A 27,434-nucleotide genomic window follows, 5' to 3' on the forward strand; every position below is an offset into this window, starting at 1 on the left:
CTTGTGAAACAAGGTAGGTAAGGGAGAGATGATAGCCTACATTATATGACATGATTTGATTGGTTTAGGTAAGTTATTGTGGACCCAAAAATGTGTATAAAAAAAAATGCACAATACTGGATGCTTGGGGCTGGTGCACTGGGACGACCCAGAGGGATGGTACGGGGAGGGAGGAGGGAGGAGGGTTCAGGATGGAAAACACGTGTATACTTGTGGTGGATTCATGTTGATATATGGCAAAACCAATACAATATTGTAAAGTTAAAAAATAAATAAAATTAAAAAAAATGTAAAGAGGAATATAATGTGGATAGATATATATGCAAGCAAATTGATTACTTTCTCACATTTAAAATATTATCTGAATTTAATTTAACATGAGATAAAGCATCCTAAATTCCCTGGGCCACCATAGAGTAAATGCCAAGTGAGAACACTTACATAGATTATGATGTCAATAGTTCCCTCTAGACATGTTCAAATTAGAAAGATAAAAATGCAAATAAATTGATGCAAGAATAATAACGCAAATATATAGATGTCTTGTGAGCTGAATCAGTCCTTTTTTTGTTTTTGGTTGGCTTTTACAGTGTTTATTAATATTATTATTTTAATTTAAATATTTTATTGCCAAGACTGCTCTTCAGTTAGCTGTAGATTCTATCTACTGTTACCATTTCCTTCTTTACATTTTTTGTAAACTATTTGAATTTAAGTGTGTAGAGAAGGAAAAACAATCATACTTTCCCTTCTTTCTACCTTTCTAAGCAGAATCTAGGGCTTCCCAGGTGGTGCTAGTGGTAAAGAATCCACCTGCCAATGCAGGAGATGTGAGTTTGATATCTGGATTAGAACAATATCCTGGAGTAAGAAATGGCAACCCACTCCAGTATTCTTGCCTGGAAAATTCCATGGATAGAGGAACTTGTCAGGCTACAGCCCATGGGGCTGCAGAGAGTCAGACATGACTGAGCAACTAAAAACACACACACAGGTAGAATCTGGGACTCCCACAACAAAACAGATCAGCAAGAGAAACTAAAGAGAAGTTGATAGACATGCATATTTCATACTTAACAAGGGAGCCCTCACAAGGAAAATGAATATCCAAAGAAGTAGTTAGAGTTGACCAGTTTTTGTGCTATTTTGGAAAAAGTGTAGTAAATTATGATACATATCTTAAGCAAAAAGGGGCTTGGGCAGGGCAGTTAATGATGGGAAAGAAACAGGAAGATAAGGGTTAGTTTAACAATATTATGGCAAATTTTTCTGGCAGCATCTCTGTGCTGGTAAGAGTCTAAAGTTCCTTTCAGCAAAAAGACTTTATATCCATTATTTAGGCAGAAAAGGGAGAAGGGAGAGAGAGCCCCTCTTATATTTACTGCCTCTTGCTTGTCTTCAGCACAATATAATTTTTATACCAGATAAATATATTTGGGGTGAAATATGGTTTCTTTCATGAGCACTAATACAAATTCATTCATTTATCAGTGAGCCAGCGTACATTTCTCAACTACTTCCCAGAGCACTAAATTTGGTTGGCAAAGTGGAGGTTACAAAGGGAACTAAGTTCCTACATGCCATGTGGTGCAGGAAAAAAAAAAAAAAAAAAAAAAGGAGAGAGCGAGACAGAGCAAGAGAGAGAAAAAACAACCCTCAAGACATAAACTCTGCCTTTAATGAGCTCAGACTTCTGGAGGTGCTTTTCAGAGAAAAAGGCTGCTTCCCTATTCCTGAGTGTTTTTGCATGCCAAGAGAGTTCATATAATTTAACGGCTTATCTCTCTCCAACTTTTTACATAGTCTACCTTAAAGAAGGGTAGTGGTGGTATCTACTACTGTGGATAATTGGAACCTGGAGAGATGAAGCTCAGCTCTACTTTCTTTCCATTTGAAACAAGGTAATCATAGGGCTTCATTATTTAAAACCAACTTGGCTCTCATTCTGTTGCCAATTTTAATAGTGTCTATTAACTAATGAAGGTGATATTCTGATGTTCCAAATTGATTGTTTTATTTATTTATTTTGCATTTTTTTACAATTTATTTTTTCAATTGGAGGAAAATTGCTTTAAAATGTTGTGCTGGTTTCTGTGGTCCAATGCAAATAAGCCGTAATTTTATATATATATATATATATCACCTCCCTCTTGAGCCTCCCTGAATTTCTACCATCTCACCCTTCTAAGTCATCACAGAGCACCAGGCTGGGCTCCCTGTGTTATATAGCAACTTTTCACCAACTATCTGTTTTACACATGGTAGTGTATATAGTTGTAAGTCTCTGAAAAATTATGCTTATTTCCCTTTATATCTCTCATAAAGCATAAAAGACAAAATATATTAAAATTATATTTCAAACACATTTGAGACATTTTGTATAAAGGAAACAGATGGAGTCATCTGAGAATTTGGAAGATGTCTGTTTTCTGTTGATGACATTAAAAAATGGAAAATTTGAATTTGAGTTTAAGTGTGAGTAATGCTCGGAGAAGGCAATGGCACCTCACTCCAGTACTCTTGCCTGGAAAAATCCCATGGATGGAGGAGCCTGGTAGGCTGCAGTCCATGGGGTCGCTAAGAGTTGGACACGACTGAGCGACTTCACTGTCACTTTTCACTTTCATGCATTGGAGAAGGAAATGGCAACCCACTCCAGTGTTCTTGCCTGGAGAATCCCAGGGACGGGGGAGCCTGGTGGGCCGCCGTCTATGGGGTCGCACAGAGTTGGACACGACTGAAACGACTTAGCAGCAGCGGCAGCAGCAGCATAAGTAATGTTTGGCAGGTGAGAGAGGATAGTGTCATTCAGGTAAGAGCTATAACAGACACAGGGTCAGGAAAATCTAAATAAATGTGTGTATAGAGAACAAATAATAATTAGGGTTGGCTGTAGCATATATTAAGTCAAAGAGAACATTTAGAATTTGAGTCAGTTGCCAATAATTGAGATGCTACAACTTTAGGATAAAAATACTAACTTTATTCTTTGGGAATTTGAGAGCCATTGAAGTAGCATTTAAGAGCAGGAAGTAGCCTAACCAAAAGTTATTTCATAAAAATAATCTGTGAGTTATAATACAGATGTCATATATGCTTCCCTGTTTCTACTCTAGCTGTGGACTCATTTCTGGATTTTGATTTCATAGGCCCATCAGAGATCAAATGCTGTCCAGTGATTCCTAGAGATTTTTGGGAGTTTATCCCTCCTTCTTTTCTTACTCTGCATACTCCTTCACCCTGCCTTGTTCTGTCCAAGTCCATAACGTGAAGCATTCACTATTATTAATTTCCATGAAAAGTTGGTTGATCACAAGCCCACACCCTTCATGAGTTTAGTAATATTGATGAGAGAAATCAGTTCAGCAAATGCCTGAGGCTTTCCACCTTATTCCCTGCTTTACTCTCTTAGTATTTCCTTTCTCCCATATGCTCCAGGGGAAACTCTGACAGCTTTTTTCTCTATATCTCACAAAACAAATCTCTTCAGGCCCTGGAGGTTGAATTTAGCATTTCAAAAAAAAAAAAAAAAATCAAACTTACAGAAAAGTTGAAATGTATAGTTCAAGGGACATCCACACAGCTTTAATATTTTATCTATCTATCATAATCCATTCATCCTATTTTGTACCAATCCATTCAAAAGTATGTTGCAAATACTTCACCTTTAAATACTTAAGCATGCTGGGATTTCTTTGGAAGGAATGATGCTAAAGCTGAAACTCCAGTACTTTGGCCACCTCATGCAAAGAGTTGACTCATTGGAAAAAACTCTGATGCTGGGAGGGATTGGTGGCAGGAGGAGAAGGGGATGCCAGAGGATGAGATGGCTAGATGGCATCACTGACTCGATGGACGTGAGTCTGAGTGAACTCTGGGAGTTGGTGATGGACAGGGAGGCCTGGCATGCTGTGATTCATGGGGTCGCAAAGAGTCGGACATGACTGAGTGACTGAACTGAACTGAACTGATGTAAATCTAAAGGTAAAGACATTATTTTATAAAGTCAAAAGTATTTATGTCCTTGTATTGTGTGCTGTGTATTGTGTCTTTGTGTGCAACTCTATGGACAGTAGCCCACCAGGCTCCTCTGTCAATGAGATTCTCCAGGCAAGAACACCAGAGTGGGTTGCCATGCCCTCCTCCAGGGAGTCTTCCTGATTGACCCAGGGATGAACCTGTGTATCCTGCATTGCAGGCAAATTCTTTAAGGCCAAGCCACTAGGGAAACCCCTTTATATTAAATAAATTAGCATTATTTAAAAAATATCATACTGACCACATTTAAATTATAAATTGTTCCTCAAGGGACAATAAAACTACCCTCAAGGGTAGTTTTATTAAACTGTTTAAGATTTTTTCTTTATCATTGGTTTTCAACATTTTGATTACAATATGATGCCGTGTGGCTTTCTTCGTGTTTATTTTGCTTATGTTTATTTGACTATATCGAATGAGTAGATTTATATTTTTCATCAGATAGGGGACACTTTCAGCAGTTATTTATTTAAATGTTTCTTAATACCTGAGAAATAAATATGAGCCTTCCTTCCTAGGTGGCACTAGTGCTAAAGAACATACCTACCAATGCAGGAGGCTTAACAGACTTGGGTTCAGTCCCTGGGTTGGGAAGACTCCCTGGGGGCTCAAGGCACTGAGAGACACATTGAAAAAGCGCTAAAAAATAAATAAATAAATAAATAAATAAATAAAAGGGAGACCACAACTTTTCTGCTTCGAATAATTGAAAAAGAAAGGCAGTTTATGAGGACTGATTTCTAAACAAGGAAAAAAAAGCTTATACTAGTCATTATCTGGCTCAGTACATATATCAAGTAGACCAAGCAGCCAAATGAAAGTATTGACCATCCTTTAATGCAGCAGTCCCCAATATGTTTGGCACTAGAACCTGGTTTTGTGGAAGACAAAATGATTGTGGGGATGATTTGGGGATAATTCAGGCACAATCCATTTATTGTGCACTTTATTTCTATTATTATTATATCAACTTCACCTCAGATCATCAGGCATTAGATCCCAGAGACTGGGGACCCATTCTTTAAAATGCATACTGTAATTGCTTACCTAGAAGCTCAGACTGAGCTTTGAGCCAATGCAGAATACAGATCTCATTCCTTTCCTTTAGTAACAATTTCCTGAATTAAGAATCATTCTTTGTGTAAAAGTATAATAATGTGTCAAACAGGCTCAAAAAGGTTAGTCAATTAGAAATACGGTTTGGAAAAACAGGAAAAAAATATCATGCATGGATAGGGAGAAATGACAGACAGTTTACTTGTTTTTATGTAAATTCCTAAACCAGTGGCATTGTGCCTCAAAAATCTATTACATAAAGTAATGGCATAGTTGTTTAACTTTTTAAAAGTTTAAACTATAGTCTCAAAATACTTAATAATTAAGCTTACTAGTAATTACAGAGAGCTGTTACATATATGGGTTGTTTGAACTGAAATACTCTGTACTCATCCTGGCATTTATGTTTATGCCACAAAAGCTGATTATGGCTGATATATATTAGGAAACTATTTAAAAGCTTTGGGATGGCTAGTAGAAATGGAAGGGAAAATGTAGAATCTATGGCCACAACTGTGCCTCAGAGCAATCTGATAAGGACAAGGTCATTTCATTGCTAGATACTGTATGCTGAAGATTTACCATTGTTACAACTTGGATTCTATGCCCATGCTCTCATCATCACCAAAATAGATGTGTGGATGGAACTTTTGTTGTGTGGGGAGTTTTCATTTTAATTCAAAGACACATGCCTATATCCTAGCTGCAAAATGACCTTTTCAACTTTATAATGGAACAATCTTGCCTCCCAACAATACTCACATGTTTGGGAAACTTTTCAATGTAAGATAAAGACAATGTTTTTGTATTTCAGCCATTTAATATTAGTACTTTAAGCTAAGATATTGTTACCAACATTCTTTATCAAAATGCACAGAAAATTATTATATATTATTATCCTTACGCTTTTCAATTATAAAATGTTTGTTTCACAAATGTTTGGTTCAGTGTATTCTCTAATCAAACCTGTGTCCATTACATTTTTACCTGCTTTTGACTTATGACTCCTTAAAAGACCTATGCAAATTCAGAATGACTTGACATTATAAGTCCTAACTATTGGATTGGCCAAGAAGTTCCTTCAATTTTTAAGTGAAAATAAAGGATGCATTTTTCATTTTCACCAAGAACTTTATTAAATAGTTTTCACCATTTTGTTCCACTATCATCTGCCATTTTTCAGGCAGCTCCATAATTCCATCTTCCCAAGACTTTTTATCTTTTTCAGCAAAGAACTGTCCCAGGTGCCTTTAATAATCTTCCAGGGAATTTATTTTATTTTATCTTTTCCATTAAGAAAATTTTGTAAAGACTGAAGTAAATGAAAATTTGAAGGTGTAATGTCTGGTGAATATAGTGGGTGAATCAGAACTTCCCAGCCAATAAGTAAGAGTTCTGCCTGGTCATCAAAGAAACATGCAGTCTAGAATTATCCTTATGGAACATTATGCATTTTCTATTGACTGATTCTGGACATTTTTGTCAAATATTGCTTTCAGTTGGTCTTACTGGGGGCAGTACTTGTTGGAAATGATTGGTTTTTCAGAAAGAGCTCATAATAGAGAACTCCCTTCCAATCCCACAATACATACAACATCACCTTCTTTGGACGAAGATTGGCCTTTGATGTGGTTGGTGGTTCATTTTGCTTGCCCCACAATTTCTTCCATTCCACATTACTGTATGGTATCCACTTCTCATTACACCCATCACTTTGTTTTAAAAACAGAACAGTTTTCTTATGTTTCAGTAGAGATCACATGTGAAAATATGGTCAAGAAGTTTTGGGGTTTTTTTTCACTTAACTTTTGTGGAACCCAAACATCAAAGTGATTGACATAACTAAGCTGGTGCAAATTATTTTCAATGCCTGATTTGAATAATTTGAGTACATCAGCTATCTCCTTTGTGGTATAATGCTGGTTGTTCTCAGTTAATATCTGGACTTGATCACTATCATCTTCAACTGATCTACTTGACAGGGGAACATCATCCAACCAGAAATCTCCAGCGTGAAACTTCACAAACCACTTTTGGCATGTTTGATGTGTTACAGTACCTTCTCCATACACTGCACAATTTTTTTTGTGTGTTTAAAAGATTTGTCCTTTTTTTTTTAACCTTTCTTGAAATATAAAGCATGATATGCTAAAAATGTTGCTTTTTATGCTTCCATCTTAAACAATAAAATACTACAAAGAAATTTACTGATTTTGACAAGATTTTTTTTAATACACACTGATAAGACAGCTATGGCAATACAATCTAATAAAATTGTTTCAAAAGAAATTAAAGACAACTAAGCACTACTATAGCCATCTCATGGAAAAAAAATTAATTAATTTTTTTGGCCAACCTATGTATTTTATAACAGGAATCAAGTGTCTGTTTTTCTTGAGTCAAATCAACCCATAATAGTTTATTTTATTTTATTTTATTTTATTTTTTTAAGTTCCGATCATAGTTCTGAATTTCTTTCTTTTTTTTTTAATTTTATTTTTAAACTTTACATAATTGTATTAGTTTTGCCAAATATCAAAATGAATCCGCCACAGGTATACATGTGTTCCCCATCCTGAACCCTCCTCCCTCCTCCCTCCCCATTCCATCCCTCTGGGTCGTCCCAGTGCACCAGCCCCAAGCATCCAGTATCGTGCATCGAACCTGGACTGGCAACTCGTTTCATACATGATATTTTACATGTTTCAATGCCATTCTCCCAAATCTTCCCACCCTCTCCCTCTCTCGCAGAGTCCATAAGACTGTTCTATACATCAGTGTCTCTTTTGCTGTCTCGTACACAGGGTTATTGTTACCATCTTTCTAAATTCCATATATATGCGTTAGTATACTGTATTGGTGTTTTTCTTTCTGGCTTACTTCACTCTGTATAATAGGCTCCAGTTTCATCCACCTCATTAGAACTGATTCAAATGTATTCTTTTTAATGGCTGAGTAATACTCCATTGTGTATACGTACCACAGCTTTCTTATCCATTCATCTGCTGATGGACATCTAGGTTGCTTCCATGTCCTGGCTATTATAAACCCATAACAGTTAAGTGACATTAGAAAAATACATTCTCTTTTATACAAATTACTCTCATTGGTAAAATGAGAAAGCAAGATTCAGTTTCATTAATATCATTTCAAACTCTAATATTCTCTGAAGCATTTTCATTATAAAATGAAGACAGCAATAACTTTTACTAAAATTACTTTGCTTTACATGACTGATTTCATATTCTCATACAAACTTTTTCATAATATAATCAAGATTTTGTCAATTTCAACATTTTATTATGTTCTTTTACAAGATTACATTTAACAATCTAAATTTTAAGTTCAAGTTTAAAGTTAAATTATATTAAAGTTAAATTCAGATTAAATAAAATTAATCTCATGTTCCAAAATATTTTCAGGAGATGATATATAAGTATTAGGTTTTTTTAAATTGCTAACAATGCTACTATTATGGATTTCAGCAGCATCATGCTGGTAATTTAGGGGTACTTGTTGCAAATTCAATGGTATGTCTCCATATGGATTTACAAAGTTATTTCTTATCCAGGTAGATTCAGAAGTTAAGATAGATACTCAATACAATTATGTAAAGTTTAAAAATAAAATAAAATTAAAAACAAAATTAAAAAAAAGATAGATACTCATTTTAAAATTGAATTTTTGTCTTGGTTATAATCACTGTCATACGTTTGTGAACATGTTTAAAAATAAACAAGATTATTTCAACAAAGTTTGACTAGGTTTTCTCCCTTTGGCCCTAAAAACTTTCATATAATTTATAGTTTTCTAGGAATCTAGGAAAGGAAAATTGTCTCAGACTTGATCATGTTTCAATTGAAATAACTTCCCAACTGTGGATCTTCAGTTTCAGATAAGAGGATTCATACAATCAAATCTATCTCAGCTCAGAAATATTTTATATGAAAAACCACTAAATTAAACCTACAATACTAAAAATATCCAAATTCAGCCTAGATTGAATAAAACAGTTTCACTTTTTTCTCAATATAAAGAAAAATAAAATAAAATTAAAAAAAATTAAAAAAAAATAAATAAAAAAGAAAAGTTGAGAAAAATTTCCAAAAGAATATAGTCAAAACTATTCAATCCTAAGTCATCTTTTAATCTCATGTTAATTTCTAGCTACCTCTTTCACTTATAGGTTTCTCTCTAATTGGCCAGCATAGAAATTTACATGCAAGTGAGGGAATTATCAAATATTGTTGTGATTCTATTAAGGTTATATTAAGAAATTAGACATCAAAACTAGGTTCCTATTGATTAAGTTATTAGGAAATGGACAGGGAGGCTCTGTAATTTATTTATTTGGAGCAGTCTCTCAGGTAGTGAGACTAATATTAGGATTATTATATTTATAGAGTATGTATATGCCAGTAAATATATTTAATTCTTACCTCATGTTATCTTGCTCAATAACTTTAAAACTAATATTGTCATATGAATTACCATAATGAAATGTGATATTTACATAATCTGAATAGCTTTTATCTAAATCCCATACATTTTAAGTGACATGGACATTTTTCAAAGCCACAGTTGCACAAATATTCTAAAGCATTTCTGCACATATATATTTGCAGTACCAGTCTACTTTTCTGATTGCCTACCTCTTAGACCAATTTAATCTATTCCCAATAAAAATAAGTATTAGTTACATTCATCTTCAGTTTTCACTGGTATCATCTATGCCCCGACAGAATGGGAAAAGTGTACTTTCTATCTGCTGTGAATCTCCTTTATAAGTAGATAGACTCCTTATGGATGCAAGTGTGTTGGTTCCAATATCATCAAGGATGTGATGAGCCATGCCCTATTGCTTATATAGGCTCAGAAATATACAGTTATTAGTGTTGTAAAGCTAAAGTATTAATTTATGAACCAGGAACTAGAGCTATCAGAAAACACTTTCAGTATAATATCCAGGCTTTGATTGTACAGACACATATATCTGCCATAAAGAAAAAAGGGATTGAGAAAGAAGATAGTTCTGTTTGGCTTCCTTACTATAAGGAATGACTTAGCTTTTATTTTGGAAAAGAAAAGATTTAACGGTGTGAAGTATGTTGTAAGTGCCCTGAATAGTAGCATTCTTTTTTCTTGTTGGCCTGGCACTAGGCATTGACCTAAAACCATTTGAGATTCCAGGTTCTTCTAATATGAAAATGTCAAAAAAGAAAATTTTTAAGTAAACAAATAAATGGCCCACATTCATGTATTTATTTTATCAAATAATAAAATTATTTATCAAGCTTCAATGTATTCTAGGCCCCATTACAGCCTAGGAAGAGACACTGATGTATAGAACAGTCTTATGGACTCTGTGGGAGAGGGAGAGGGTGGGAAGATTTGGGAGAATGGCATTGAAACATGTGTAATATCATGTATGAAACGAGTTGCCAGTCCAGGTTCGATGCACGATACTGGATGCTTGGGGCTGGTGCACTGGGACGACTCAGAGGGATGGTGTGGGGAGGGAGGAGGGAGGGGGGTTCAGGATGGGGAGCGTATGTATACCTGTGGCGGATTCGTTTTGATGTTTGGCAAAACTAATACAGTGTTTCAGGTTTTAAAAAAAAAAATTACCAAATATATATAAAAAAAAAAAGATACAAGACCTGGTCACCTTTAAAAACACATTTATTGTGTGGGTCCAGGCAGACGCTTTAACCTCTGAGCCACCAGGGAAGGGGCTGAAATAGTCACATACGTTAATAAACATAATAAATTACAGTCTGAAATGTTTAGTAAAGGGTGTTTTAAAAGTCTTGAAGCAGTTTCAAATATGAATAATTTCAGAAGATAAATGATGCACACTTGTGAAAACAATCTGAAAGTTTCATTATTTCAAGACCTTAAGGATTTAGTTTCGTTAACTTTGTGTAATCATTTCTTCACTTTGTTTATTTTTTTTGTCTACCTGACTGAAAATAGCACATGGTAACTAAAATATTAAAAATAAAATTTTCATGAGTACACACAAAATTGAAATAGTAAACCTTCCAACTGATATCTATTTTGTTTGTAAGTAAATAATACTTAAAACTGAATAAAACCTTTTGAGACAGACTATATTAAAGAAATGCACAAAGTCTTTTAGAAACACAAAAGGACTGGCTATCTGGATGTTATGAGTATCAGAAGACATTTGAAGAATAAATTATAGAGAGGACATTATGAATAGAGGACCTGGTATAAATAAGGACAAAAAACAAGGACAACATGAATGTGACACGTAGGCACCATTTTCTCACATCCACTGTGCTTACTCCTAGTTCCTTCTTCTCCCTGATTCACAGACAGTGAAGAATTTTCCATTTAGTCCAGGTTTGCTGTCCATCACACACTTGGCCATTGTCCTCATTGCCTTCAGCATTTAAGTGGATGATGTATCCAAAGGGGAAGATTCATATTGAATTTTTCTCCAATTATCCTTTACTACTTTCTACCACTATCAGCATTTTGGATCTTTTCATCTTCAGAAAGTTTATCCCTCATAGAGCCCTAATACTGCTAACTATCATTTCTTTTCTTTTCCTCCCTGATTGCTTGCTGAAAAAGTTTCAAGGAGACTTTTTTTTTTCTATTACATCAGTGAGGCATCTAATCAACTGACTCTTCCAATGTCTCTCCACAATATCTGCTCATTCTGTGGACTTACAGAGTGGAAAAGGAAAGCCAGCTAATGATAAGATGTGCACTATCTGGTGTGACTTAAGCATGTGGTAGTGTATAAAGACCCCAGCTTTGTCTGTGCACAAGCAGAGAAAAATTAGCTCTCAGTACAGATGGCATTTTCTACTTTCTTTTCAAATTAAACCACTTTAGCACTTGGTCTCTAAAAATAGTGCATTTGTAAGGTCAATATGAAAAGGTAAAAGGATAGGAGACTGAAGGATGAACTCCCAAGTTCGGTAGGTGCTCAGTATGCTACTGGAGATCAGTGGAGAAATAACTCCAGAAAGAATGAAGAGATGGAGCCAAAGCAAAAACAGCACACAGTTGTGGATGTGACTGGTGATAGAAGTAAAGTTTGATGGTGTAAAAGAGAAATATTGCATAGGAACCTGGAATGTTAGGCCCAGGAAACAAAGTAAATTGGAAGTGGTCAAACAGGAGATGGCAAGAGTGAATATCGACCTTTCAAGAATCAGTGAACTAAAATGGACTGGAGTGGGTGAATTTAATTCAGATGACTATTATATCTACTACTGTGGGCAAGAATCCCTCAGAGAAAATGGAGTAGACGTTATAGTCAACAAAAGAGTCCAAAATGCAGTACTTGGATACCATCTCAAAAATGACAGAATGATCTCAGTTGATTTCCAAAGCAAACTATTCAATATTGCAGTAATCCAAGTCTATGCCCTGACCAGTAATGCTGAAGAAGCTGAAGTTGAAGACCTACAAGATCTTATAGAACTAACACCCCAAAATGACGTCTTTTTCATTATAGGGGGCTGGAATTCAAAAGTAGGAAGTCAAGAAATACCTGGAGTAAAAGGCAAATTTGGCCTTGGAGTACAGAATAAAAAAGAGCAAAGGCTAATAGAGTTTTCCCAAGATAATGCACTGGTCAGAGCAAGCACACTCTTCCAACAACACAATAGATGACTCTAAACATGGACATCACTAGATGGTCAGTACTGAAATCAGATTATTATATTCTTTGCAACCAAAGAAGGAAACCCTCTACACAGTCAGCAAAAATAAGACAGGGAGCTGACTGTGGCTCAGATCATGAACTCCTTATTGCCATGTTTAGTCTTAAATTGAAGAAAGAAGGGAAAACCACTAGAACATTCAGATATGGCCTAAATCAAATCCCTTACAATTATACAGTGGAAGTGCCAAATAATTCAAGGGATTAGATCTGAAAGAAAGAGTGCCTGAAGAACTATGGACAAAGGTTCGTGATATTGTACAGGAGGCAGCGATCAAGACCATCCCCAGAAAAAGAAATGAAAAAAGGCAAAATGGTTGTCTGAGGAGGCCTTGAAAATAGCTGTGAATAGAAGAGAAGTGAAAGGCAAAGGAGAAAAGGAAAGATATACCCACTTGAATGCAGAGTTTCAAAGAATAGCACGGAGAGGTAAGAAAACCTTCCTCAGTGATCAATGCAAAGAAATAGAGGAAAACAACAGAATGGGAAAGACTAGAAATCCTGTCAAGGAAATTAGAGATACCAAGATAATATTTCATGGAAAAATGGGTGCAATAAAGGACAGGAATGCTATGGACCTAACAGAAACAGAAGATATTAAGAAGAGGTGGCAAGAATACACAGAAGAACTATACAAAAAAGATCTTCATGATCCAGATAATCACAATGGTGTGATTATCCACTTACAACCAGACATCCTGGAATGCAAAGTCAAGTGGGTGTTAGGAAGCATCACTATGAACAAAGTTAATGGAGGTGATGGAATTCCAGTTGAGCTATTTCAAATCCTAAAAGATGATGCTGTGAAAGTGCTGCATTCAATATGCCAGCAAATTTGGAAAACTCAGTAGTGGCCACAGGACTGAAACAGGTCCGTTTTCATTCCAATCCCAAAGAAAGGCAATGCCAAAGAATTTTCAAACTACCACACAATTGCACTCATCTCACAGGGTAGCAAAGTAATGCTCAAAAGTCTCCAAGCCAGGCTTCAATAGGACGTGAACCATGAATTTCCAGATGTTCAAGCTGGATTTAGAAAAAGCAGAGAAACCAGAGATCAAATTGCCAGCATCCTTTGGATCATTGAAAAAAACAAGAGGGTTCCAAAAAAATATCAACTACTGTTTTATTGACTATGCCAAAGCCTTTGACTGTGTGGATTACAACAAACTGTGGGAAATTCTTCAAAAGATGGGAATATCAGACCACTGACCTGCTTCTGAGAAATCTGTATGCAGGTCAAGAAGCAATAGTTTGAACTTGACATGGAACAACAGACTGGTTCCAAATTGGGAAAGGAGCTCATCAAGGTTGTATATTGTCACCCTGCTTATTTAACTTATATGAAGAGTACATCATGAGAAATGCTGGGCTGGATGAAGCACAAGCTGGAATCAAGATCACTGGGAGAAATATCAGATATGCAGATTACACTACCCTTATGGCAGAAAGGGAAGAAGAACTTAAGAGTTTTTTGTTGAAAATGAAAGAGGAGAGTGAAAAAGTGGGCTTAAAGCTCAACATTCAGAAAACTAAGATCATGGCATCCGGTCCCATCACTTCATGGCAGATAGATGGGGAAACAATGGAAACAGTAAGAGACTATTTTGGGGGGCTCCAAAATCACTGCAGATGGTGAATGCAGCCATGAAATTAAAAGATGCTTGCTCCTTGGAAGAAAAGTTATGATCAAATAGAGAGCATATTAAAAAGCAGAGATATTACTTTGTCAACAAAGGTCCATCTAGTCAAAGCTATGGTTTTTCCAGTAGTAATGTATGAATGTGAGAGTTGGACTATAATGAAAGTTGAAGAATTGATGCTTTTGAGCTGTGGTGTTGGAGAAGACTCTTGAGAGTCCCTTGGACTTCAAGGACATCCAACCAGTCCATCCTAAAGGAAATCAGTCCTGAATATTCATTGGAAGGACTAATGCTGAATCTGAAACTCCAGTACTTTGGCCACCTGATGCAAAGAACTGACTCATTTGAAAAGACCCAGATGCTGGGAAAGATTGAAGGTGGGAGGAGAAAGGGACACAGAGGATGAGATGGTTGGATGGCATCGCTGACTTGATGTACATGACTTTGAGCAAGCCTCAGGAGTTGTTGATAGACAGGGAGGCCCACTGTGCTGCAGTCCATGGGGTGGCAAAGAGTTGGACACGGCTTAGAGACTGAACTCACCTGAAATGACTGAACATAGTAGGGGCTTTACCTGTCCTTCACTGTTTCTACAACCTACTAAGTCAGTGTTCTTCAGATATTTGGGTTCATCTGATGAAATATAACGACATCAAAACAGATTTTGGATCCCCCTGAGGTAGAACAGATGAGATCTCTCAGGCTAATGTCAGAAACATGATAGTGTTAGAAGTACAATATTGGTACTAACGGCTGTCAGAATGCCAGGCATGTTTTTAGGATCAGTCTCTAGTAGACCCAAAATTTGATCTCTATTGGCTTTGCTGATAGTTATAGTATTGGGGCATTATTTTCTAATCTGAGTGATTTCTTGTTTATATCTAAGAAGTCAGGAACTATTATCATTATCAGTTTATAATCTTCTATCCTACTACTATGATAAAATGTTTATATTTCATCAAATTTTCCTAGAATATTCCCTGCCCGTTACGGTTGATTTCTCTCTGTGTGTCTGTGCCCATCTTTAAATACTGAAATATTTTGGAACTTCTAACTAAACAAGATTTTTTTTTTTCATCAAGTTTTCCTACTATGTATTCTTCTGCTGCTGCTAAGTCGCTTCAGTCGTGTCTGACTCTGTGCGACCCCATAGACGGCAGCCCATCAGGCTCCCCCGTCCCTGGGATTCTCCAGGCAAGAACACTGGAGTGGGTTGCCATTTCCTTCTCTGATGCAGGAAAGTGAAGAGTGAAAGTGAAGTCACTCAGTCGTGTCCGACTCTTAGTGACCCCATGGACTGCCCCCCACCAGGCTCCTCCACCCATGGGATTTTCCAGGCAAGAGTACTGGAGTGGGGTGCCATTGCCTTCTATGACTATGTACTCTAGCCACATTCAAAATATTAATTGTATCAAAAAAGGTTGGTTAACATTATACTACTGCTTCCAATTTTATACATTTGGGCATCTTATATTTTCATTTAAGAAAAGGACAAGACTGCAGGGTTCAGTTGTTGCAAACTGTGTTGTACATATATAATGTGGGAAATCCTTAAAATTAGGACATACTGTATACTTATCAATGCTTCATATTCATCTTATTTTTTTTTTCTGTTCCTTACATGCAAGACTTGCTTAAAATGGAGTTTTCCTGTGGATTTTGGTAACAATATTAAATGATAAGTGTTATAGAAAACTAAATATGAGATTTTATATTGTTCTGACTGGGGTCAACCCAGATAGCCAAAAGAGCAGGCAATAAGCAAGTCATAATTTATAGTGGTAATTGAGGTTAGAACACAAATTGACTCTTTTGATAATGAATTTGTTTTAAAACTAAAAGAGATGCCCATTGGCAGACAAATGGATAAGAAAGCTGTGGAACATATACACAATGGAATATTAATCAACTATTTAAAATAATGCATTTGAATCAGTTCTAATGAGGTGGATGAAACTGGAGCCTATTATACAGAGTGAAGTAAGTCAGAAAGGAAAACACCAATGCAGTATATTAGTGCATATATATGGAATTTAGAAAGATGGTAACAGTGTCCCTATATGCAAGATAGCAAAAGAGACACAGATGTAAAGAACAGACTTTTGGACTCCATGGGAGAAGGTGAGGGTGGGATGATTTGAGGGAATTGCATTGAAACATGTATATTACCATATGTGAAATAGATCGCCAGTCCAGTTCAATACATGAGACAGGGCTCTCAGGGCCGGTGCACTGGGATGACCCTGAGGGATGGGATGGGGAAGGAGGAGGGAGGGGGGCTTCAGGATGGAGGTCACATGTACACCCATGGCTGATTCATGTGAATGTATGGCAAAAACCCACTACAATATTGTAAAGTAATTAACCTTTAATTAAAATAAATAAATTAATAAAAAATAAACTAAAAGAGAATATGCAAAGTTAGAGCAGGATCCAAGGAGAAAACAAAGCAGAAGAAGTGTAATCCCAAAGTCCAGTCAAATATTGCATGACTCACCCAAATAAAAACTTCATCAGTACTTTCAGATACTGGTAACCCTTTGAGACCTTAATTTTCAATCTCCGATATCTTTGTTTAGAGAGTTTATTGTTTGGTGGCTCAGTGGTAAAGAATTCACCTGCAATGCTGGAGACAAATATTCCATCCCTGGGTTGGGAAGATCCCCTGAAAGAGGAAATGGCAACCCACTCCAGTGTTCTTGCCTGGGAAGTCTCATGGACAGAGGAACCTGTTGGGTGACCGTCCATGGCATCATAAGAGCCGGTCACAAGTTAGCGACTAAACCACCACCACCCAGCCTTTTAAAGTAATTAGCATGGAGACATTATTTGCATGATCTTCAAGAAATAATCTTATAATAAGGCCTCCTTCACGATGAAAGAAAAATATTCTGCTGGTAAGATAAATAACCCTACCCCATTTCTTCTGTAAATGTAATCAATTTTCCCATTAGATATGAAAATATTTTCAATTAGTCATAGTGCCTTTGAAAACATGTTATATCTCACTTCTTTCCATGGATGTGGTCAGTCAGATCTTTTAATCACATACCTCATTCCCACACAGAATAATTCTGATGAGACAGGATAGGTAATGAAGGTCAGTGTTGAATTCTAAACTTGCTAGATGCTAGCTGTCATACATTTGCTGTCAGAATGTATGTCAGCACATAAATTTTTATTATTGATCTATTTTGCTGAAATCACAGAGAAAGGTGAATATTTTCTTTCTTTATTACTATCTTTACATACTTTAGGGCTTCCTCAGTGGCTCAGCAGTAAAGAATCTGCCTACAATGTAGGAGATGCAGTTTTGATCCCTAGGTTAGGAAGATCCCCTGGAGAAGGGCATGGCAACCCACTTCAGTATTCTTGTTGAGAAACCCCCATGGACAGAGGAGCCTGGCTGGTCAAGGTCCGTGGTGTCATAGAGTCAGACACGACTGAAGCAACTGAGCACACACATACTACATTAGAGTGATTGTATGTATTGGTTATATGTCAACAAAATAACTATTTTAATAAAAGCTTCAGAAATTTTGCATTAGAAATAAATCTTGAATCTGACTTCCAATAATGATAGAGTATTTCATTATCAGAGTAGCCCTCTTGTCCAAAATAACTAAACCGTCCCCTCCTCCTTTTTTTAATACATGAAGGCAAATTCTAGGAGGGAGACAACACCTGGAGTTTCTTTGTTTTATGGGTTTTTGTCTGAGGGTGTAGGAGAAGTGTTCCTATTTTAAGACTTTTCATCTAGATGCAAATCTCAGGGTAGGTAAAGCTAAGGAAAAAAAAAAAAAGCCACATTCTTAATGCTTGAGGACTGAGACTACAGTTTTCACCTTGAGCACAGATGCTGCAAAGTGTAATAGCAATCCAGTGATCTATGAACTGCCCATATGTAGGTCCGACTTCAGGAAACCCTGTTTGGGGACTTAGCTAAGTTTGGGGGCTTCCCTGGTGGTCCAGTGGGTAAGACTCTCTGCTCCCAGTATAAGCATCCCAGGATCTATCCCTAGTTGGGGAACTAGATCACTCATGCATGCCACAAAGATCCTTTGAGCTGCAACTAGGACCCAACATGGCACAAAATAAAAGCATAAATACTTTAAGGAAAATTTAACTTTATCAGAATTAAACAAAAGTTTTAGTTTCTGCCTACTGCAAGGGAGAAAGAGTTTAGAGTTTTAATCTAACTCAGTTAACTCCCTGCTTTAAATGAAAAAAAAAAAAAAAAATCAATGCTCTATAGAGCATGACAGAATCCAGAGACCACAGATCCAATGACTTATCCAAGGTTAAATGGAAAGGCTGTGATCAGTTAGTAAGTGACTTTATCTTTGAAAAGTAAAATGAAGTACCAATAGTAAGTAGAGATTCAGAAAAGGCAATGGCACCCCACTCCAGTACTCTTGCCTGGAAAATCCCATGGATAGAGGAACCTGGTAGGCTGCAGTCCATGGGGTCACTAACAGTCGGACATGACTGAGCAACTTCACTTTATTTTTTCAGTTTCATGCACTGGAGAAGGAAATGGCAACCCACTCCAGTGTTCTTGCCTGGAGAATCCCAGGGACGGGAGAGCCTGGTGGGCTGCCCGTGTATAGGATCACACAAAGTCAGACACAACTGAAGCATCTTAGCAGTAGCAGTAAGTAGAGATTATTTCCTGCATTAGTCATAGTGCTTCAGCTTGCTACTTACACAATAATACTGATGAGGAAACTCACAGTTTGTAAAGTTACAGGAGAAAATGGGAGCTGAGGGTTTCTCTTAGAGTCAGACTCATAGTTCTGTTACTCAAAAAATGGAAATGCACCACTTCAAGTAACTATCCATACGTTAGTGACAACTGATAGAATTCTGCAAGGTTGTGCATCTTAAATATTACTGAAGAGGAAACGTTAAATTTTACATAAAATTTAAAATTTTTTAAAAAGTTGAAATTTTACATAACCTCCCGCTCATTCTGCCTCTGTTAACTCAGCTTGCTCCTTGTAAAGTCTGGATTACATAGGTCACGTAAGTCTCAGAAACTGGGGACTTAAAATACTAGGAACTGGAGCTTATCTCACTAATCCTTGTCCTGCTCTTTGCAATTGCCCAGAAGATGCAAATCTGCTTAATCATGCCTGTCCCTGTAAAGGTCAGGCATCTCCCTCCTGTCTTAACTGCTGTTCCTGTGCTCGCAAAACCCCTTATTTTTAACCAGCCTATTAGCAGCTAGTGTTGCCCACTATAGTCTGTCTATAAAACTCTGTAACCCCGTTGTTTGGGGCTCAGAGCTTGGAGTGTTAACTCCTCTAGGCCTGCCGGCATAATAAACCTGAGTTCTCCAACTCTCTGAGTGTGGTGCTTGGTTTCTTAATTACTGGTTTCTGCAACATTATGATTCTTAGAACTCTTTACCAGTGGAAAATATCTAATATCATTTATCTTTCTTGCCATTGGGGGGGAAAGAACAAGATATCAAAAATAATAGAATGTGAAAAAAAGATAGTCCTTAAGACATATCAATACTAAAGCTTCTTTTTCTCCCTCAGTGTTTGAGCTAAACAGTAAACTCAGAAAAGCATTATAATAGGGTTACCAGGGTAAACAATTTTATCATATAAGTCTAACCAAAAGCCACCTCTGTACACTTGATCTCTGCTAACATTAATTCTAGGCAACTAATATTTTCAATGTACATTATGTGCTTTTAAATAACTTTAAAGCTATCTTTCCCCCATATTTCATTCCCTATGGCTTTATTTTATCCAGATTTGTAAGCTGAGTCCCATCTCATTTATAGAAACTGGGTGCCTTTAGCAGAAGCTCTTAAAGTAGATGTAACCTCATATTTAAGGACAGGACAGCAAGGCACGTTATCCAACCCTAAATGAGATGCTCTGTTCTTGGGCTAGGATCTTAATTCACACATCATTTCTGAGACTTCGCCTTTTTTCTTTTTCTTTGCATGCTAGCTCTGATATCTGTGTTTTACTTTGTCCTTCTTTCTTTCTTTTTTTTTTCTTTTTTTTAATTTAATTTAATTTAATTTTTAGACTTTACATAATTGTATTAGTTTTGCCAAATATCAAAATGAATCCACCACAGGTATATATGTGTTCCCCATCCTGAACCCTCCTCCCTCCTCCCTCCCCATTCCATCCCTCTGGGTCGTCCCAGTGCACCAGCCCCAAGCATCCAGTATCATGCATCGAACCTAGGCTGTCAACTCGTTTCATACATGATATTTTACATGTTTCAATGCCATTCTCCCAAATCTTCCCACCCTCTCCCTCTCTCACAGAGTCCATAAGACTGTTCTATACATCAGTGTCTCTTTTGCTGTCTCGTACACAGGGTTATTGTTACCATCTTTCTAAATTCCATATATATGTGTTAGTATACTGTATTGGTGTTTTTCTTTCTGGCTTACTTCACTCTGTATAATAGGCTCCAGTTTCATCCACCTCATTAGAACTGATTCAAATGTATTCTTTTTAATGGCTGAGTAATACTCCATTGTGTATATGTACCACAGCTTTCTTATCCATTCATCTGCTGATGGACATCTAGGTTGCTTCCATGTCCTGGCTATTATAAACAGTGCTGCGATGAACATTCTTTCTGAAGGACAAAAATATTTGCATTCATCCATGCTTGTCATCACACCTGTGTGTTCAGTTCAGTTTAGTTCAGTCACTCAGTCGTGTCTTTTTGTGACCCCATGGACTGCAGCATGCCAGGCCTCCCTGTCCATCACCAAATCCCAAACTCATGTTCATTGAGTTAGTGATGCCATCCAACCATCTCATCCTCTGTCATCCCCTTCTCCTCGCACCTTCAATCTTTCCCAGCATCAGGGTCTTTTCAAATGAGTCCGCTCTTCACATCAGGTGGCCAAAGTATTGGAGTTTCAGCTTCAACATCAGTCCTTCCAATGAACACTAAAGAATGATCATGTCCAGCTCTCTGTGACCACGTGGACTATAGCCCTCCAGACTCCTCTCTCCTTGAAATTTTCCAGTCAAGAATATTGGAGTGGGTTGCCATTTCCTAATCCAGAGGATCTTCCTGACTCAGAGACTGAACCCACATCCCCTGTGTCTCCTGCCTTGACTGGTGGGTTCTTTACCACTGAGCCATCTGGGAAGCCTAACAATAATAATAATGGCGATAAAAAGTGGAGACAAACAGATTCTTATATACCGATGTTCATTGGAGCATTATTCACAGTAGTCAAAATGTAGAAACAACCAAGGCATCAATCAATGGATAAGAAAAAAAATGTTGTCTAGATTTATAGAGGAATATTGCTGCTATTCAGTCACCCACTTGTGTCCAACTCTTTGCGACCCTATGAACTGAAGCATGCCAGGCCTCTTTGTCCCTCACCATCTCCCAGAGTTTGTCCAAGTTCATGTCCATTGCATCGGTGATGCCATCCAGTCATCTCATCCTCTGACATCCTCTTTCTTTTGCACTCAATCTTTGCCATCAGGGACATTTTCAATGAGGTTGTTTACATCAGGTTACCAAAATACTGGAGCTTCAGTATCATTCAACCATAAAAATACTAAAGTTCTGTCACAATCTATAGTGTGAATGGACCTTGAAAACATTATACTAAATAAAAAAAGCCTGATGTGAAAAGACAAATATTGTATGACTCCTATTATGTGAAATACATAGAATAGAGAAGTTCAGAGACAGAAAGTAGTTTAGAAACTACCAGATGCTAGGAGTTACTGCTAAATGGTTATAGCATGTCTATTTAAGTTGATGAAAAAGTTTCAGAAATAGACATGATCATTACACAACATTATGAAAGTGTTAGCACCACTGAAATGTGCATTTAAAAATGGCTAAAATAGCAAATTTTGTTATATATATTTTACCATAACTTAAAAAAGAACAATGCAATTTATCAAAAATCATTGAAATAAATCATTTAAAATTGATGTGTATATGTATGTGAATTATATCTCAATACAGCTGTTTGAAATATATGAGGAATGATATTCAAACATTTAACAGTGGTAACTCAGAAAGGCCAATTGATTACAGTGGATATCAGCCATTTTGATGTAATAATTTACCAGCTGAATATCAGCTTGGATATTTAGTTCTAGTCTTCTGTAGGAACATAATCTGAAGTATTCTCATTCTTCTATCCTTTCAGAGTGGCTGCATTTTTTTTTTAAACTTTGCGCTCAGCTGTAATACACAGAAAAATAAAAAACAAAAACAAAGACATTTTTCAATGATTTAGAACAAAGTTTTACAAACTATTGAGCTAAACAATGCCAGTTTCTGTATGGCTCATGAACCATATAGAGACATCCTAGTCTTTCTGAGTTCTGCTATAGAGCTTGCTTAAGCATTAGCAGAACAGTCAGGCCATGCGAGGCAGGATGTGTGAGGTGTGGGGCATAAGCTAGGTATAAAAATCTTCAAAAATATTTAATTGATTAATCAGTTACTTTTATTTGATTTCTAGTTTTAATCAATTTCTTAATTTTTTTAAATGATGCAAGGTTGGGCCTCCTAGGTGGTGATAGTAGTAAAGAATCTTTCTGCTAATGCAAGAGATGTGGGTTAGATCCCTGGATCAGGAAGATCCCCTGGAGTAGGAAATGACAGCCCACTCCAATATTTTGCCTGGAAAATTCCATGGACAGAGAAGCCTGGCAGACTCAGTCCATGGAGCCAAACAATTGGGCATGATTCTGCGACTGAGCATGTTGATGTCAGTTTATATTGAACCATGTGGGTTATCTTTTTGTGAAGTGGTTAAATATCTTGATTTACTTCCCCATATGAAGACTGAGACATGAGATCCATCTTTTCTCAAGTGATTTGGGGTGGTTATGTGGTAGATGGACTGTACCCTCCCAGAGTCCATAGTCTCACTTTTCTTCCACTTGTTTCTACAGTGCTTGATTGTCACTTCAATGCCCCCAACTCTATTTGATACTATCCTTTGTATCTGCTCTTTCAATTGACTGCAGAAATGGAAGCAACCAGTGTTTACAATTCTGACAACCACTGTCAAGCACTAACTTCAAGTTCAGGTTGCAAATCTGTCATGGGTAGCTATTTTTCTGGAAAATGGCATGTAATTCCTTCTGTCTTTTAAATGTTTGAAAACTTATTATTTCCTTCTTGCTGTGAGAAAATTGTTAAAGAAATAATTAATTGAAGCCAACATGAAGGGGTGTTTATCTTATTGAATGTGTCTGTAAAATGCCCTTAATCAAATGAATATTTATTTGAAAATAAGTCCCATTATTTTTGTGTAGTAAAATAACATGATAGGCAGATTAAAGAGTTCTAAGAGAGTAAGATGATATATTTGTGTTTTTACATAGGAGATTTCAGAACGTTTGATCATTATGTTCAAGGAAAAGAAAAAATTTATTAAAGAATTGACATGTTGAAAATTATCACAAATTAAGTATATAACTTTGATGAAAGCATTACTAAAGCAGACCCATGTTAGTAAACTTATAAACCTTATTTTATTTCATCATCTAACCTATCCTATTGATAAGTGCTATTAATATCTTCATATAGGTGATACATCTCCATATAGGTAAGGACCCTTAACAAGAACCTCTCTCTGGTTGTAAACCACAAGAATTTAGAAACTTGCCTAGAGATGATGAGTAAATGATGTAACCAGATTCAAAAATGATGATGGGGAGAGGGCAGTCTGATACATTCTTCTCTAAGAAAAACCCTTGTTTTCAAATCTACTGTGTGTGGCCTCATTTCTTAATCACAGAATTCTGATGTCTTAGTTTGCTAGAGGTGTCATACACAATACCTCAGACTTGGGAGCTTAAACAAACAGAACTGTATTTTCTCATAGCTCTAGAGTCTGAAAGTCTAAGATTGATGTGCCAGGGAGGTTGGTTTCTTCTGAGACTTTTCTTCTTGGCTTGCAGATGGCCACTTTCTTGCCACCTCTTCACATGGTCTCCTGTCTGTGCACAAACCCCTGGTATCCCTTTCTTCTCTTCTTTTTTTTTTTTTTTTTTTTGACTTTCTGTGTTCTTTTTATTTTATTTACTATTTTTTAAAACTAATTTTTATTGAAGTATAGTTGCTTTACAATGCTGTTTTAGTTTCTAGTGTACAGAAAATTCAATCAGCTATATTTACACATATATCCCCTCTTTTGGGATTGCCTTTCCATTTAGGTCACCACAGAGCACTAAGTAGAGTTCCCTTTGCTATACAGTAGGTTCTCACTAGTTATCTATTTTATACATAGTGTCAATAGTGTGCATATGTCAATCCCAATCTCCCAGTTCACCCCACCTTCCCCTTTTCTTCTAAGGACACCAGTCAGATTGGAGTATGGCCACACCCTAATCCACTTCAGATTGTAAAGGAAGTGTCATGTCTGTCTTTATCTTAACTCAACTACCTATTTGCAAAACTTACCCCTGAATGTGTTTACATTCTGAGGTACATCCTAAAACTGGGGGCAGGGACTTCAAAATCCGAATTTGGAGGGGATTATAATTCAGGCTGATTTTGTTAGAAGATTGAGAGTCTCAGGTTAAATCCAACCAACAAGCTACAACAACAAATTCTACATTTTCTAAATTCTCTTTTTGACATGCAGAGTATATGATTGTCAAAAAAAAAAAAAAGCACACTCTAAAAGATGAGAATTATGTTTTACTAGGCAGACAAAGCTGAGGACTTAAGCTCAGGACACAGCCTCTCAGGTAGCTCTGAGAGACTACTCTGCAGAGAGAAGGAAGGAACCAGTATATATAAGAATTCTTGCAACAAAGACTGGGTAGTGGGAACTTCAAAAAAATTGTTGTTGCTGTTCAGTTGCGAGGTTGCGTCTTACTCCTTGAGATCCCCTGTACTGCAGCATACCAGGCTTCCCTGTGTTTCACTGTCTTCTGGAGTTTGCTCAACTTATGTCCAATGAGTCATTGATGCCATCCAACCATCTCATCCTCTGCTATTCTGTTCCTCTTGCTCTCAAGCTTTACCAGCATCAGTCTTTTCTAATGAGTTGGCTCTTCACATCAGGTGGCCAAAGTATTGGAGCTTCAGCATCAGTCCTTCCAATGAATATTCAGTGTTGATTTCCTTTAGGATTGACTGATTTGATCTCCTTGCTGTCCAAGGGACTCTCAAGAGTCTTTTCCAACACCACAGTTTGAAAGCATCAATTCCCCAGCACTCATCCTTCTTTACATCCAACTCTCATATCCATACACGACTACTGGAAAAACCATAGCTTGGACTATACGGACCTATGGTCTGTATATGGACTATACGGACCATCACTTTGTCAGCAAAGTGATGTCTCTGCTTTTTAATATGATGTCTAAGTTTGTCATAACTTTTCTTCCAAAGAGCAGGTGCGTTTTAATTTCATGGCTACAGTCACTGTCCACAGAGATTTTGGAGCCCAAGAAAAAAATCTATCACTGTTTCCACTTCTTCCACATCTATTTGCAATGAAGTGATGGGGTCAGATGCTATGATCTTTGTCTTTTAGAATGTTGAGTTTTAAGCCAGCTTCTTCAAAAGGCTGTTGCTGATGAAGAAAACCAGGTATCTCAAGGACTGTAGGGTTTTTTCATGTATGGGAAGATGCAAAATCTGGACTTGTTTAAACCTTTCCTTTGATTTGCAGCTCAGTTATCTGGAGTCAGTATCCTTTACTTTCCCATCCTGAGTCTCCTCAGGATGTACCATTGCAGAAGACTACAGTGACTGATGGCTTGATGGCTGCAGCATCCTTTGTTTACTGGCAGGTAACATTTTTTTTTTTTTTTAAAGAAAACTGAGCATCGAAGAATTGATGCTTTTGAACAGTGGTGTTGGAGGAAACTCTTGAGAGTCTCTTAGACTGCAAGGTGATCAAACCAGTCAATCCTAAAGGAAATCAGTCCTGCATGTTCATTGGAAGGACTGATGCTGAAGCTGAAGCTCCAATACTTGAGCCACTTGATGTGAAGAAATGATTCATTAGAAAAGGCCCTGATGCTAGGAAAGACTGAAGGCAGGAGGAGAAAGGGACAACAGATGATGAGATGGTTGGATGGCATCACTGACTCAGTGGAAATGAGTTTGAGCAAGCTCTGGGAGTTGGTAATGGACAGGGAAGCTTGGCATGCTGTAGTCCGTGGGATTGCAAAGAGTCAGACATAGCTGAGTGACCAGACTGAACTGAACATTTTTCAACCGATGTGATAGGCATCATTAAACAAAGAAGGGTGGAACCATGTTGTGTAAGAGATAAAACTCCTACCATAAATTGAGTGTAATCATGATAAACAATGTGAAGTAGTAGAACTTCAGAAGGGATAGAAAAAAGAGACAGAAGCAAAAGCCTATCCTTCCCTTACCATGTGTGTTAACTATGGCCTACCTCCTCCCCAATACAAGCTGAACAAGAATACTTATTTAACTTAGCAAAAACCACTTGGAAATCTCTGCATATGTATGTTTGTGTGCATGTGTGTCCATGTGTATGTAAATATTCAGAGGAATTTTGTTTAAAGTACATTAAGATATACCTGGTATGATTTTGGTATTTTTCATCATTAATCTAAAAAAATCTTTGCAATTTGAACTTTACAATACTTGTACATTTTGTCATTAGGGAAGTATTTCTTTGATTTAATGACTTACAATTGCTCTGTATTCCAGAAACATATGTTTACTTATAGAGTGCCCTGGAGGAGGGCATGGTAACCCTCTTCAGTACTCTTGCCTGGAGAATCCCATGGGCAGAGGAGTCTGGTGAGCTAAAAGTGCATAGGGTCACACTGAGTTGGACACCACTGAAGTGACTAAACAGCAGCATTTTTAGGGTATCTATCCTAGGAATTTTTATTATTTTATAAAAGGGAAACTGGTTCCTTCTTTTTCCTTTCATTCTTTTTTTTTTTTTTTTTTTTTTAAGAAAGTGAGAATTCACTACATTTGAAAATTAGTACTATTGAGGAGGAGTTGGG

This window comes from Bubalus kerabau, chromosome 11, assembly GCF_029407905.1.
Source record: "Bubalus kerabau isolate K-KA32 ecotype Philippines breed swamp buffalo chromosome 11, PCC_UOA_SB_1v2, whole genome shotgun sequence".
Classification (NCBI taxonomy): domain Eukaryota; kingdom Metazoa; phylum Chordata; class Mammalia; order Artiodactyla; family Bovidae; genus Bubalus; species Bubalus kerabau.